The sequence below is a fragment of the Falco punctatus genome (assembly GCF_963210335.1).
Source record: "Falco punctatus genome assembly, chromosome: 3".
In the NCBI taxonomy this organism is placed as follows: Eukaryota; Metazoa; Chordata; class Aves; order Falconiformes; family Falconidae; genus Falco; species Falco punctatus.
This window is the reverse complement of record NC_137582.1, coordinates 42267153-42283102: the sequence shown is the minus strand read 5'-3', so window position 1 is coordinate 42283102 and position 15950 is coordinate 42267153. Positions and strand designations below refer to the sequence as shown.

The following is a 15950-nucleotide window of genomic DNA, read 5'->3' as shown; positions in this document are numbered from 1 at the left end:
CATTAACTTTGCAAGCTAATCTCTTCAGCTCTTCCTCTGAGCATCTTGGTCCTTCCGGACTTGGAAGTATTTTGCTGTCCAGTCAGCCATGATTTGAACCCATTTTTAGAGAAAATTCTACCACCTTTCATGGATTTTTTTTTTTCCTAGTGTGATATTTGTTTCAACTTTCATGCTGCCAAAACCAATTGTGGAAACAAGATTTTCATAAAAGGAGGACATACGCAAGGCAGAGATATACTGGTTTTTATTGAACTCTCCTACTTGACAAAAAGTAATTATAGTGCTCTTAAGCTTTTTTCTTTTCTCCCACAAGAATCTATTACCATGCACTACATATAACTTCTGGAAAAAAGGAGTAAAATGCATTGGCCTGACTTAGCATTTTCCTTCTAATTTGTTACCTAGTGGTATGGGTAATGAGCAATGACCCTCTGAATAAAACATTTTTCCTGAATATTTTAATAAGCCATTTACAATTTTTCCAGCTTATTTATGGCCGTAACCACTTGATACTATATATTTTTTACAAAGTTGATTGTTGGCACTAGCTGATACACCTGTCATAGTATCTATTTACAATATATACAACCTCTCTGCCAAGTTAGGTCATAGTTTACAATGTGGTTAGTACTGAATTCACAACATGGCACGATTCTGTACAGCAGTCCGAACTTGTGAAACCAACTAAATGGTGGTAATCTTATAGGGAGTTTTATTAAGCTGCAGCTACACAAGGGGATATTGGAAATATGTTGCTGAAGTAAAACTAAAATTTATATAATTAATCATTTTGAAATGAATTTTCTTCTCTGTGTGTGTATTTTTGTTCAGGATAATTAGCTAACCACATTTTGTTTATATAAGGTGTGTGTAATCTGTTTATAGAGCATGGCAGCTGACATAATGTAGCTCTTGGAGCACTGTGACATTCCCTTCCCACAAGTAACATTTGAAATGATAAAAAAACATTCAGATGAATAACTCCCCACCAGGTAAAAATCATTACAGCCCACATTCTCCAATAATATTTTCAATCCACCTTGTTAAACCGTTCCACAGAAGCAAACGCAGGTACAACCCCATTTGCTGTAACTGTAGAGCAATTCTTTGGCCAGTCTGGGGCCCCACAAATGTGTCTGAAGTTTACTGTTACTGAGAAGCATGTTTGTTGTAGACCAAAATGTTATTATATGATCCAGACAAACAGAAATGAGATTTGATTAGGGGATTAGAAACATGAACACACAAGTCTCATGTCATTCAGATGGAAATATGACATATTAGGTCATGGGGAATTGGAGCCGAAGTATTTCCATTGCTGAGACTCATATCATTGTGCCTGGGCTCTGGAAAAGCTCTCTCTAAGATCACCCCACGCTGCTGAGAGGAGAGCTTTCAGAAACCCTAGGATATCAAACTTCTCTTTCTGATGGCCCCCCAAATATGCGTATTTCTTGGATCAGAATCCGTGTGAACGTCTTCTTTCTGGGCTGTTGTATATTCCCCTGCAGAATGATAAAGCAGGGACCATATGAATACCATTGTGGGATCTGCTCCACATGGAAGTGTCTGTGCAAAGATGGACGATGGACCAATTGCCTGTAGCTTCTGGGAGAGAGGCCATGCCAGTAGGAGGGAGCTAGAGCTGGTGTGAACAGCTCAGCTTTGATTTGCAGAAGAAACACTGATCCCTCTTGTAGGGATATAGTACACTTCAGCAGGCCTGAATCTGATGGAGCCAACCCTCTAGGGCAAAGGTAACTTGGCAAAAGCGATGACTGCTGAGGAACAAATCTGCTGGCCCCCAAACAGCATAAACACGTGTAGTGGGAGGATCCAAACTAGAATAAATTATCCAGTGAAACAGTCTGGCAAGGGCCCGAGGGCTGAGCTGTGAACATCTCCTTCCATCTGCAGCGGTAAAGCCAAGCATGAAGAGGAAAGGGCAGTTAAAACAAGCAACCGTATTGACAAAAGAGCGTGAAGAAACACTGCCTCTTCTTGTGCGGGGTCTTTTCCCCCTAGATAAAGCAGCTTTCGGTTCTTCACACTTACAGCCTGGCTCTCAGGACACAGAAAGAAAGCAAGGGGATGAATAAATGTTGCTGCCTTTTGCTACAGATTTCTATCAGTGAGATCCTCCTCCTACCCTGAAGGAAAGTCACTGCCATGTAACATGTCCCAGTATTGAAGCAGCACCAGTGTATGTATACAAGTGCAGATGTTTGCTCTGGAATCTGTATGCTCTCCAGCCTGTGAAGCCTCTCACAGCCACCCGGTTGCACAGCCTGCAAGAGTCCTTCTGACTTGAAAATTATTTGCAATGTCCACTAATGCTGCTTCTACCCATCTGTGGACTTTTTGACATGATGCCTTGATCTTACAATTGCTAGTTACTGGTGATGCACCTCTTTTATCTTACTGTGGTAACACAGCCCCCCCCTTCACTGCAAATGAACTAGGTGTTTGCCCCTTTGTCAGCCCTAAGCTGCATGCCCGCAGTATCCATTCCTGCACTGTCCCTCCAGCTGAAAAGCCAAAAGAGAGTGGAAAGGATCATGTTCTGAAAACGAGTGAATTTTGTGCTGAATTATATAGTGGTGGTAAGAGCGGATGGGTGATTGCTGTTCGCTTGCCCATTTCCATACTGCTGCAAATCAAGACCCAGCAGGCACAGGTGAGATGGGGTGGTGACAGTTTTTTTTTTTTTTTTTTACCAGAAAGGCATGTCAGGAAAGACGCTTGGCTGGCAGAACAATTGCCTTGAAGCGAATTGAGACTTACGTGCAATTGAGGATCTACTCCAAGGGGGAAAGTTCCCACTTTATTGAAGTAATTGGAAAATTTGCTGTCTAGTTCAGTAAGAATCAGTCCCAGTTCCTTGGGACAAAAGAAGACTGCAACATGAAACTGAGAGATGAATTTTTCTTACTGCAGGTAGGGCTAGGGTAGATGTAGGAATGATGTAGGAGGTGGAAGGAGGACAGGTCATTCTTTCAATAGTTTGGACTGTGAGATGTGCATTGTGCTTACCAAGCACCTACCATACTGTATGGCATATATGCTGGTTGCAAATGCTCTTTCTTCTGCAAACAAGCTGCTATGGCAATGATACAGGATGAAGTGCATGCTGGTTTCTCTGTGAGTATGATGTTCTCATGCTCCTTTTTAGTATCAACCTGTGACTGTTCAGTCCTCTGACTAGTAAGTGGGCGCTGAAGGCTTCCTCATGGTGTATCTCATGCAAGAGTGGCAGATATTTTCTTGCTAATACTTCCATTTTGTAGGTATGTGTACCTGAAACAGTTATCCTCAGTTCTTTCAGCCTTCTGGGAGGTATTTGTTGTGCATGTACTCTGTCTTCTGAAAATGTCCAGTATTTGACCAGAATATTGAGAGAGGGAATAGGACATGACCTAGAGATTTATTTCTGAGAACATTCCTGCACGATAGTTATGTTTACACTGACTGTGTATCCTCAAGCCCACACTTAAAATGTAAATCAAACAATATTGCCAACATGTATTTTTCCTTGAGAGTTTCTCCGAATATGGAGTCATATTTGCTGTTCTGCCAGTACTCTTGCAACAGCGTCTGGTTTATATTTATGTGCAGTTCTTCTTGTTAAAGAAAGAAAGAAAAGCATAATGGTCAATGTCTGGCTGAAATGTGCAATGGGATTCTTGACTCTATCATGATTTCATATGGCTAAATGATAAATAAATATACAAGGAGCATGCAGTGATAAAGCCTTGCGTATAATGTCGCTCTTCTACTATTTCTAATACATTCAGGTGACACTAAGATAATAAAGTAATGGTAGCAAATAGAAATTGGGTATTTAAGTAGTCTGCTTTCAAGCTATTTAATATGCAATGTACAGCTCGGAATTTTGCTACCGTGGTGATATAGATAAATAGCTAGGTCTTGCATGTTTGATTCGTAGTTTGTTAATAATATGTAATCAGTTAAAAAGTACAGAATGAATACATAAAATTATTTAATCATTTATAAATCACAAAATTTGCTAAATGATAGGGTAAGGAAAATTGAATTTGTTCACCCCTTTGTCATCACAGAGCACTCCAAGCTAACCTTTCATTTTCCTTATTGGGTCAAGTTACAGTGTCGCCTACTTCACAGGCGCATTTTATGAAAGGCACATTTAGCAATCTTTGCTAGGAAAAATGCTCTGATTTTTCCTGAAGGCTCATAAGAAATTGCACAAAGAATGAAATAATCTTAGGCCACTGATCTTGAAAGCGCTTTCTTTTTTTGGCATTCTTTATACTGTAAAAGGGCAAAAGCCCAGTATCTGTAATGTTACTAAGTTCAGTATATTTCATCCTCTCCACAAGACTTCATCTCTCTGGACAACCAAACCCCGTTAATCTAGGGAAAAAGAGTCAGCACTTAATAATAGAATGTAACTTTATTGAGCACTTAAACTGCGGCCAGGAAAAGCAAATGCACTCTGAATCAACTCAGTGCAGTGAAGTGGAATATAAATGTTGCAGAGCTTATCTGTGGAAGCATGTTGTCATTTTTCTGAGGTTTCTATCAAACTTTTAATCAAAACCATAGCTGAAGTTGGCCTATGTTTCTGTGATCATTTTTGAATGTTCTGTTCCGTAAAGTCTAGCACACAGATTTATAATGTTTGAACACTAGTACTGTTGCCAAAAGTCACAAGAAAGTTGCAGGCTTCAGACACACATCATCAGTACATGTTATATATCTACCTCAGAAGCAAAGGGAAGTCCATTGGAGATGGCCACAAATGCACTCCAGTGGCTAGAACCAACGATGCTGATAAAGTTGCAAGATGATCTGGGAAATGTATTACTTTAATGAATAAGGAGAAATGTATGCATGAAAACCAGCTGCAGACTAGCTAAGCTAAAGGCATGTATTGGCTCCTGTAAAAGTCAGCTTGGAATACCTATAGTTACAGTGCTTTTCTGAATTGCCCTGCAGGATGGCAGAACTAATTTAATGTATCACTTAGTGACATGTGGTTTTTCTGTTCATCCACTTTTTTTAGCACAGCTGGTCATTGTGCCTCTTACCTTTCCTACAATCACCAATAATGGGAGAATCATACCAATATATGTGAAGATAATCTCCATACATAGTCCATAATTCTTATTGCACATACCTGAAGTTCACGTTTCAAACTCCTTCAGGTAGAAGGATCATAGCACTGCCATGAGCTTTATCTTAGGCTTGCTCTTTGTTTTGTTATCTTCAGTGCATAAAAACAAGCACTTGCTTACGTGTTCTGATAGACCATGGAGGCAGACTTACCTGTCAGCAATAGGCAAGTTTTTTTTGCCTGATAATGCACCTACTAGCATAGCTATTCATCTAGTGATTTCATATAGCACTAGATTTTATATACAGACATCAACCCCCACATATCTCATATTTCAGCTATCTTTCATTTATATTAGAAACACAGAAATGAACACAACAGCCTAAATTAAAACCAGAAGAGAGGTTTACTTAATGCCACAGCTGATACTTTTGTCCAGATCTTAATAACATAAAAATGCTGTAAGGAGGATATAAAAAAAGAATAAATTAGTGTATATAATTATGTATTTGCAATGAAATGCTTATTTAGTAAATTATACTACCTAAACATTCCTTCATTAAAAAGTTTTGAGAAATACAGGTTTATCATAAAATATAAAACCTTATAGAGTATAAATTAAGGAAAAGAGATACTATGATTATCATTTATTGATACGTATTTTTTCCAAGCAGAACATTGTATGTTGTTGTGTTTTGATAATGTAGTAAACCTGAAGAACTGACTTCATGTAAGAGCTAGTAGGCAATGTAAAATGTTAGGGTTTTTTACTAGTGGGTTGACAAGTTAGTTGTTTGCTTCTGATTAATAAAATTTAGAAGATAGAAAGAGTAAGTATATGGTGATAAAATGAAATATTGAATTAATTTTGTGAGGCATACCAAATTTGGGAAAATGCACTTCAATTGGTTCTCTTTTTCCTGAGCTCCTATCTCATTGGGCACTGGCTTTGGAGTAACTCCATCCTGTACTCAATTTTCAAAGAATTTCCATCTGGTTTCATGATATTGGCCCAGTGTTTGAAAGGTAAATAGGCATTCAAGCACGCAAAGATAGTTTGCAGAGTTAACTGACCACGATCAGGGCTTTCTGAGACAGTCACATAGTCAGTTGGGGGAAAAAGTGACTCATTTTTATGAAGCATCCAGCTTCATTTTCCTTTGTGTAGCCAAGACCCCAAATTACCCTGATGTGCTTGGCTGGGTATGTGATGAATAGGTTGGCTAGAGGAAGGAACTGGTACTGTCTATAATTTCCATCTACCTCTAGGAGGTCCATGTGAGGAAATATCAAGCAATAATTTGAAGACTTTTCACATGAAGTAGTTCAGGATTACTATTTTTCTAGTTTTTGAAATAAATTGCATAAAGTTCTTTGGAGAGTAGGAGCAGTAAATGACGATGATTTTGAAACAGTACACTGTTTCCTGCCTAACATGTACTTCTTCCCTTTTGATTTTTACCCAGCTCCTCTCCCTGTAGCACCTGAACAACTTAAGTCTTTCTTGCCTTCCATAATCTTAACAGCAGTCCTGTTAAGAGAATAGTCATGTCTACATCTAAATGGCTGGCTGAGGGGGCCTTCCAGGCTCCTGAGTCCTTGGTGAGACCCTACCGTGCAGCAGCTGGCTCCACAGTTTCTGGAGAAAGAAAACGCAGGGGCTCTGACTTTAAGGACCCTGCAGTAACCACCAGCCTTGTCCCAGACAAGCCGTGATCCATGCCACGATCCACTCAGTTTAGGTGCTGCCATAACTGCCAACTGTGCCTACTCACTATAAAACTTCCTGGAGGGATACAGGGAAATAAAACAAGTTAGCAAGTAGGCTAACCTTTAGTAGACCTGTTAAGAGAGAAACTATTTACATATTCAAAACAGCAAAGGCCACGCTGTTTGCAAATAATATATGTTTTGGTTTTACAGCATCCATTGAAAATCATTAGGTAGCAGGGATCACAGAACTGCTTTCAGCTAAACCAGAAATAGAAGTCAGCTGTTACTAATAAACTCCATTTTCAATTGATTGAATAATTATTTTATTCAGCCAGTTTTCTTTTGAAAATTGTTGCATCAAATAGTTTGAAAACTGTTCCAGATGTCAGTTGTTCTTTACCACTGGGAATGCATGAGCAAATGGAAGATAGGTCATTTGATTGATAAAAATAACATATATAAATATGACCCCATATTCTATCTTACTATATCTGACAAGTAATTTTGCTCCTAATGGAACTAAACCTGAGAGTTCCTTTCCTAATTTAGACAAAAATTCAACTGTAATTTGGTCTGTAGTCAAAGAATACACTCCTGGGTCCCTTCCAGCAACGAGTACCTCTGGATGTTTGAAGGTGAAAGCTTTAATCTTGATACAGGTTCATCCTTCCTGATATCACTTCACTTAATGTCAGGGTTTACCGAAAATCTTCTGTCAAAACTATTAAGAACACATTGGTTTTTGATTGAATGACTCTTTTGTGAATCACACTGCTTCCAATAGAAAATGTTGACTCTTGGTGGAAATGCCGGAAAACCAAAAGTGCTACCTTGGAAGTACTTTCTCCATTCTTCCCATCCCTGCTTGCTGCTGTGTCCAGCTTCCTAGCTCAGATTACACTGTTTGTAAAGCATTTAAGTGCCTCTTAGAGCAGTGAGATGCAGTGTATTGTGGAGGCAGAGAGGACAAAATGTCACAGCAAAAAGTTTGCAAACAATTGTTTTTCTTCCCTCTTCTCCTGGCTCTGAGATCTGTTACTCTGAAATACTGATTTACAGCAAGATCATGTTACTTCTTAACATATTAGTCATACTTTTGACAGCTTAATAAGATTCAATAGCACATTTTAAAAAGCAGAAAAACATTTCAAAACATCATTCTTGACATGTCATTAAAAATAATTCTATTCTAAGGTACAGCACTTCCTTAAAAAAAAACAACACAACCCAAAACTTAAAACCAAACAACAACAATTCACCATGCTATTTTAGGGCTTAAAACTGAAATTTTTTCACTGGTATTTCAGGGTTTCTGAGACAGTAAATAAAGCAGCAATTTATAATGTCTTTCTGTGGCCTGTAAAGAAGTAGATACAATGAATACTGTCGTTTACACAGACCAGCCACAAAGTGTTAATTTATTAAGACTAATGAGCTTATTCACGTACATTTGCTCCTTAGAAACAAAAAGTTCTGGATAAAATCCTGGCTACCCTGAACTTGGTGGGAATTTAGTCACTGACTTCAATAGCTTGGGACTCTGCTCTGCACTGCTGCATTCACATTGCCTACTGGGACCTGCACAGAAGTCGTGCAGGAGAGGACTAACCAGCCCAGGCCAAAGACATGCCAAGGACTCTTCTGGGCAACCAGCAGCATAGCCATGGCCAGTGAGGCTAGAATTTCACCTTCTCCATCCAGTCTCTTTTAACTGAAGTACACTTGTCCCCTGTTTCTCTGTTGCTCCCATGTCAATAGTTGTTCATAAATACAGGCATTGCCTAATTTTTTTCCAACGCAGGTCAAAGGGAACAAGAGTCTTTCTAGCAAAGTAGCTAGTTAGTGTAAAGCTGGATTTGACTGAATTCACTGCCCTCTCAAGGAAAAGAAATCTGCAGAGTAATAAAATTTTAAGTGTCCTAAAAGCTGTAAATGTTAAGCAACTATTTTATTTAATTGCATACCATATGCCACATTTGGCACACATTAAAATCTGCAGGTTTTTTATGTGTTTCTAACTGCTCACTAACTAGTACTTAGTTAAATTTTTAATCTAAAACTTCTTAAATACAGGAGTAGCCTACATGAGTTTACAGTCTCCTCTCGTGCAAGAAAGGAAAAGGTAAAAATCTGTAACTCTTTAAAGCTTTAGAGAGTCAAACCCCATACATAATCAACAGGCATCACCTTCCTGCTGGATCACTGAAACTTAGGTCATATGTTCCATCTAACATGCCATAATTTTTACAAATTAAATTGTCCTGTAGTGCAAGCTTAATGCATCCTGTCATCCACCATGTATCTATTTGAAAACAAACATCTAATTTGCATGTGTAAATACATGTTCTTTCAGGCAGGGAAGCCTAAATATGTTTCTCCTAAATCTGAAACTAAGCATTTAAATTAATTTTCTGTTTTTCAAGTCTTCAATATGAATTCTCTCTATTGACCATCTGTTGTGTATCTTCTTCCCTCAAATACATCTCCAAAGAGCTAAAAATAAGACATTGTCCTGTATTGTAGAGTAAGGATGTTTTTTCACAGTAAGAAATCATATAAGATTCTGAAGGTAGAAAGGGCTCTACTATGTGCTAAATCACATTAGAAGTTATTACAGTTAATTTTTGTAGCCTTTTTTTAAAAGAAAATTGTTGCCAGAAGGAAGAATTTTAGACCACATAGAGGAAGAATTGCTGGCTTTTGATTCTTTCTTTTAGGTTGCAATGCCATAAATAATTTTTTTTTAGGGGTAGAATAGGAGTAGAAGTATTCATTTCATGAAATCAGTTTTAAAACAAAACCAACCCAAAACAACCCAACCCAAACCAAAGCCACAGTTTGCCTGAAGCTAACTAAAGGCAGGAACCTGATGGAGTTCAACAAAGCGAAGTGTAGGGTCCTGCACCTGGGGAGGAACAGCCCCACGCACCAGCACGGGCTGGGGGCTGACCTGGACCTGCTGGAAGGCAGCTCTGTGGGGAAGGGCCTGGGAGTGCAGGGGGACAGCAGGCTGGCCATGAGCCAGCAGGGTGCCCTGGTGGCCAAGGAGGCCGGTGGTACCCTGGGGTACTTAGGAGGAGTGTGCCCAGCAAGTAGAGGGAGACAATCCTCCCTGTCTACTCTGCCCTGGTGAGGCCACTTCTGGAGTGCTGTGTCCAGTGCTGGGCTCCCCAGTTCAAGAGAGACAGGGCACTACTGGAGAGGGTCCAGCAGAGGGTTGACTAGGGGACTGGAGCATCTCGTTTATGAGGAAAGGCTGAGGGAGCTGGCCCTGTTTATCCTGAAGAAAAGAAGACTGAGAGGGAATCTTATCAATGTCTACAAGTATCTTAAGAGTGAATATGAGGATGGGGCCAGGGTCTTTTCAGTGGTGCCCAGTGACAGCACAAGAGGCAATGGGCACAAACTGAAACACAAAAAGTTCCATCTGAACATGAAGAAGACCTTCTTTACTTTAAGCACACGAGAACAGGCTGCCCAGGGAGGTTGTGGAGTCTCCTCCTCTGGAGACACCCAAAACCTGCCTGGATGTGACTCTGTGCAACCTGCTGTAGGTGAACCTGCTTTATCAGGGAGTTGGATTAGATGATCTCCAGAGGTCCAACCCTGACCATTTTGTGATTTTGTGAAGGACTAAGAACTCAGAGCCTCCTCTACTCTACCTTTCCTCAGTAGTGATTTTCATAGATGAGATGCAAAACTATGTCATATGTTTCATCTGTATTTTGCCACAACAACCTGCACTTTTTTCCTGAAAGTGACTGCATTGGAAATATGGAAGCACATGGAAATAAAAGAGATTTTTTCTCAAAAATTAATAATCCACAAAGCAAATGTTAGTACTTGGGTGCCTTCCCAAGGTACAATGGAAAAGGCATCTTTCTCCAGAATTTCTTTTTTTTACTATTTTTTAGGATGGATTAAAACTGAAAAGTTTTTATTTTTTAATGTAAGTCCTTCCTAAAGTCTTCCTGAACTCTGATTGCATATGGCATTCTGTAACTTTTAGTGTCTCTGATCACCAGGAATATTAAATCAAACCATGATCTAGAGTCATCAAAGGGATAATGTGCCATGAAAAGATGAACTTAATTCAATTTCAATAACTTTATTGGCACTATACTGTGCCCAGGTACAGTAGAAGTTAATCAAGACAATGAATATAAGACATCTGTTCATTCAAAATAATTCAGTATTAATTTAGTGTGGATTTTACACACAGAGAGCTAACTTCTGCAGTAAAACATCAGCTGTTTTTAATGCTGCTTAATATGCAAAATCAGCAGATTAGTTTGGCACAGATTTCTAATGGAACAGTCCTGACCTTGTATCAGAAACTAAAACTGTTTATGCTGTGAAAATAATTGTCTTCAGAAAATTTGATATTCTGTGATGGTAACTTTTGAAACTGGTATGCTATCACTTGGAAAAAGGTCATTTGAAACCCAGAATTTGTTCCCTTCCTGTTCACATTTTATTGTTGAACAGATAAAATGTTCTTGAGTTTTCATCTGTGGCTCCACATTGTTGCAAATAGATACCCATCTGCTGTATAACTTGCTTATCAAGAAACTCAGTTGAAAGCTGAGGATTTGGAGTGATTGTACTGACCTTGCAGCATAAAATATTTCCTTACCATTGAAAAGAGTAAATACTAAATGCTTTTAATTGAGACTAATGAAACAGATAGTGCTTCCCATTTCAGTTGGCTCCCTCTATCATTTTTAAAACTTTCTTGAAAGCCATCTTAATGAAACATTCCTCCCAGTGAACTGTTTTGTTAAAATATTTGTGCAAGCCAAACATCTGAAGAGGCATGTTGCAAACATGAGTCAAGTGGAAACAGAGGTTTTAAAGTGCATTTGAGAAAAGTATTATTTGTAAGTTAGCTTCCATTTTCTGCTCAGGATGTCCCATCAACATAGTTTCTGGGAGGTTAATATCCAGAAAGAATTCAAAGCAAGTTGTTTCACATAAACTATCTTCTGTTAGCTAATAGTGGACTCTTTTCACTAGATTCTAGTAGTACATTAATAAATGTTTAGGAAGCAGAGTGAAAGAACTCGGATAGTCAACAACATGTAAATCCAGTATGTACTGGAGTTTTAGCATTATAATGTATTTGTCAAAAAGGTGGCAATGAGTGGGAATGTGCAGATATGTCTAAAACTGCTTCTATAAGTCTTTGAGAAAATTCATGTTAACAAGTCCTTGCCCGTCTACAATGGCAAAGGCATGAAAGACAGTGCATCAATATTTTGCCAATGGTAGATGGGATTCTTTATAACTAATTATGTGTTAGAGCTACAATTATTGACCTTTCATGGGATCCTTAGGAAAGACACAGATTACTTTTTTTCTTTCAGCTTTATTGCAATTGCTTTCCTACCCATTAATTTCTGAAGAGGCATGAGGACTGCAGCTCTTGTAAAGGACTGGGGTAACAGGCTCAAGAGTCAGGCAGGTATAAATCACTTTTCTTAGATGTCCTCTGTGGTGCTCACAAACCTGCATTCAGAAACACTATGGTAGTGTAAGTTTGTAACAGTGGATGAGTCTTAGCCTTTCTAGTTAATGACATGTATTGCTTGTATGCAAATATGCAATGGAAAGTGAGTAATGTGTGTGTGATTTTGTGTGGTTTAGCTTTTAATGCAGTTGTTAAGTACTAGATTAATTTCTCTCTACAAACCTACTGAATTAGCCAGATCGGTAAATATTCATTGAGTCTTATTCTGAGTTTCCTAATAAAGCACGTTGAACTATTCCTTTAAATATTGCTATTATGGCCTAATATAAGAAACAAGTATTACTTTTCTCCCAAAGGGGAAGTCAAAGATTAACACAGCCTCAAGTGGGATCTTTGTGGTAAGAAGGAGAAGTTTGAAGGATTACCTTAAATTATCCCAGCGGCCATTAGATTTCAGAAGTTCAAATTCACCAGTCCACTCTCAAAAGACTAAGTCTGCTGAAATAGCAGGCAATGTCATGTCTGTAAATAGCAAAAATGCAGTGGATTGGGCAGTTAGAAAGAAACTGCTGGTTTGCTAGCAAAGTTAATGAACGTCCTCTGCAAAAAAAGATATTGTGCTTGTCTTAAAATTAGAGATTTGGATCTTAACATGTGATCAGAAAAAGGAAATCAGACTCTTTAATTCCTGATACATAGTTCTTCAAGTCTATTTCCAGAAGATTTTTGTAGCCAGGAGTGACAGACAGCAGAGGAATCATTTTTTAGTTATTTGTTTTAGCAGATCTACTAACTATGCTTTGACCTGAAGATTGAGATTCCAAAGACCCATTCTCCTTGGAACCATGAAGTTAAAGAAACAAAAAGTCATGAACAAGTGCAACTTTTTTTTACCTGTCATGAGGAGAATAAAGCTTTTATAATCGTTAATAATAAATGACTAAAACAGTTATTGTTTTCTGTGTAAGAAGCTGCAAGACCAAGGTAATAGAGCATTCTCCAAAGGCATGCAATAGGCAGTAAAAACACTATTCTAGTATAGTGAAACAGAAATTCTTATCAAAATGGTGGTCATTCATTTTAAAATGAATGATGTTCAAGGAAAGACAAAGACTGTAGTTGGGCTTTTTTGAGGCATTATAATAGCAGTCAGCCGAAAGCGCTGAGTAATGAACCAGATGATACTACGTGGGGTTGTCCATCTAAGCTTCCCGGCAGTAAGGAATTTACTATAACAATTTATGGACTTGGGTTCCCATGGAAGGAAATACATGTATGCCTTTCTTGATGCAAGTGAAAGTAAAAGCTGAAAGATAAAGTAACTGTTCCCAGGGCTTTTCACATTAGACTTGATTTCTGCATTAATCATCTCTATCACAAACAGTCCTTGGCTGTAGTCCATGAAGACAAGGGAATGATTTCACAAAGCAAAGGAAGACATTTTTCATTTACTTGTGGATGCCCTCAGTCTGAAAGGTAATCTTTCAATAACAGAGGAATTTAATGTGAAAGCAATGCTATTGACAAGTAAGGTTAAACAGACTGAAGGAATGTCGAGTTTCACTTCAGATCCTAAGTAAAGTCACTTGTCTTTGTGCCCAATATGTTTGCAGCTTTGAATACTGGAAGTGTTAAGGTTAATCTTAACTTTCTTTTCTTTCCTTTTGCTTGCCCTTACTGGCCATTGCCAAACTGTAAACCAATTGTAAACCAATCATGATGCTTATTGTGCTACTCAAAAGGTTTCCCCAAAAAGTTAAAAAGTTTTCCAGAAAAAAAAGAAAATTTCACAAATGAAAGGTCTGAGAGATACCAGCCTGTGTTAATGCTCAATATAATTCCTAGCCATCTCACTGCCTGCTGAGATGCTCAAAGCCTGGAATTACACTAAATCCATGTAAACTCATGTCTGAAGTCAGAGGCAGCTGATAACACAAAGTTGGAATTTCTTTTGATGAATAATTCTGTAAGAATGACTATTTAGGCATAATGCATAGGGAATATTTTGCTCTGGGAAGCTGAATCTGAAGCAATGCTGAGTTTAGGCTGTTGACTTGGCCCTGTTTCCCACAGCATTCTTAGGTGCAAGGTGGCCTAGGAGGACATTCAGCAATGGTCGGCTGTAGGGCTTGGAACAGGATTCCCAGATCTGTCCATCCATTAGGACACCCGTGGCATAAGGGGTGCTCCTGTGGCAGACAGGGAAACACTGGGAGCCCAGGAGGTGACCCGAATAAAAACATAGGCAACGTTTCTACTAGGACTCACTTTTCACCAAATGCTTGCCTAACTGGCCTAACAACACAAAGTATTTTGATGACAGTTTTTCAGAATAAACCCCTTTCATTGTAAATTTGCAATCAACGTCAGTAATTGGTGATGTTGCCATGTCGCCTAGCTTCTGTTTTACCTTTTCTTTTGTGCCGTGGAAACTTTAATATCTCTGTACTTCATGGAAGACCTGTGATCATGATTGTTTTTCAAGTGCTGTAATGTGCCTGAATTGACATATTTTCTTCTGCAAGATGAGTGTATAGAGCTGATAACTAAAGTTCCTGACTATTTGGATTTTCTTTGGGTGGGGGGTGAAGGGAGGAATGAAAGCAGAATATTTGGGACCTCTGGAGGTCATAGCTTCACATTTAGACAAAGTTGCTCAGGGTTTAACCAGCAAAGTTTTGAAAATCTCCAAGGACACAGATTTGACAGCCTTTCTTAGGCAGTCTGCTGTTTTTCCCTTGCTGCAGCTTGTGTCTGTTGCTTCTTGTAATATTACTCTGTGTCTCTGGTACCACCTTCTCTGTAACCACTTGGCAAGTATTTGAAGGTGACAATAATACTCTTACCTGTAGCCTTCTCCTCCAGATTGAACAACACCCGTTCTGTCAGTTCTTTACCTACACCATCCACCAGTCCACTGGACCTGCTCATTTGTCAATGTCTTATTTGTATCAGAGAGTCCAAAGCTGGAGGCATTGATCCAGATGTGGTCTCATAAGTGCTGAATATAGGAATACAAATGCTCTTCTTGATCTGCTAGCAAGAGTATACTCTTACTAATGCAGCCCAGTGACTGTCCTTCATCCCTACAGAGGAACATGCTGGGTCTTGTTCACCAAGACCCCTAGCTCCTTGTTTTCAAAGCTTTCTCTCCCATCAATGTCAAGTCTTTATTGTTGCATGCTGTTAGTGCATCCCAGATGCAGGACTTTGCGTGTGTCCTTGACTTGGAAAACGGTGCATGTATGAGTGCATTGTTCTCCATCATGCTTTTAAACCCAGTTTATAGTCACTGACATATTCCTTGAGTAATACAATCCAAAGACTTCTGTAGTCTCTAAGTAATTATAGCTGTGACTGGTTTCAGTCACAATATATGGCAGTTAAACCCAACAAAAACAGGCTCTAGAGTTAATAATTTAGCTTTCTGAAGTGAATGTTGTGCATGTAAGATGAAAACTGTATCCCTTAGGGTAATGTTGTTTTTTTTTCAGTGGGGTTTTTATTTCAGCACCCAGAATTAATAAGTATTAAATGCACATCCACATTTATTGCAAATGTTACAGTTCATATATTTGGACAGCTATATACTTAGCTATGCCTGAATAAGATACAAAATACCTTTTTTGCCTACATAAGCACCACTGAAATTCCTGCCACATATTCAGG

General features: G+C 38.8%; 1 protein-coding gene across 1 annotated transcript in view; it reads left to right on the top strand.

Moving 5' to 3' along the window:
• The window catches only part of LOC308060212 (uncharacterized protein C8orf34 homolog), a 273979-nt gene that overhangs the window by 232918 nt on the left and 25111 nt on the right, over positions 1-15950 (top strand). The window contains exon 13 of the mRNA XM_080378682.1: positions 1-15950. This exon is cut by the window's left edge and continues 34046 nt beyond it; it is cut by the window's right edge and continues 25111 nt beyond it. The gene's annotated coding sequence lies outside the window, so the exon portion shown is untranslated.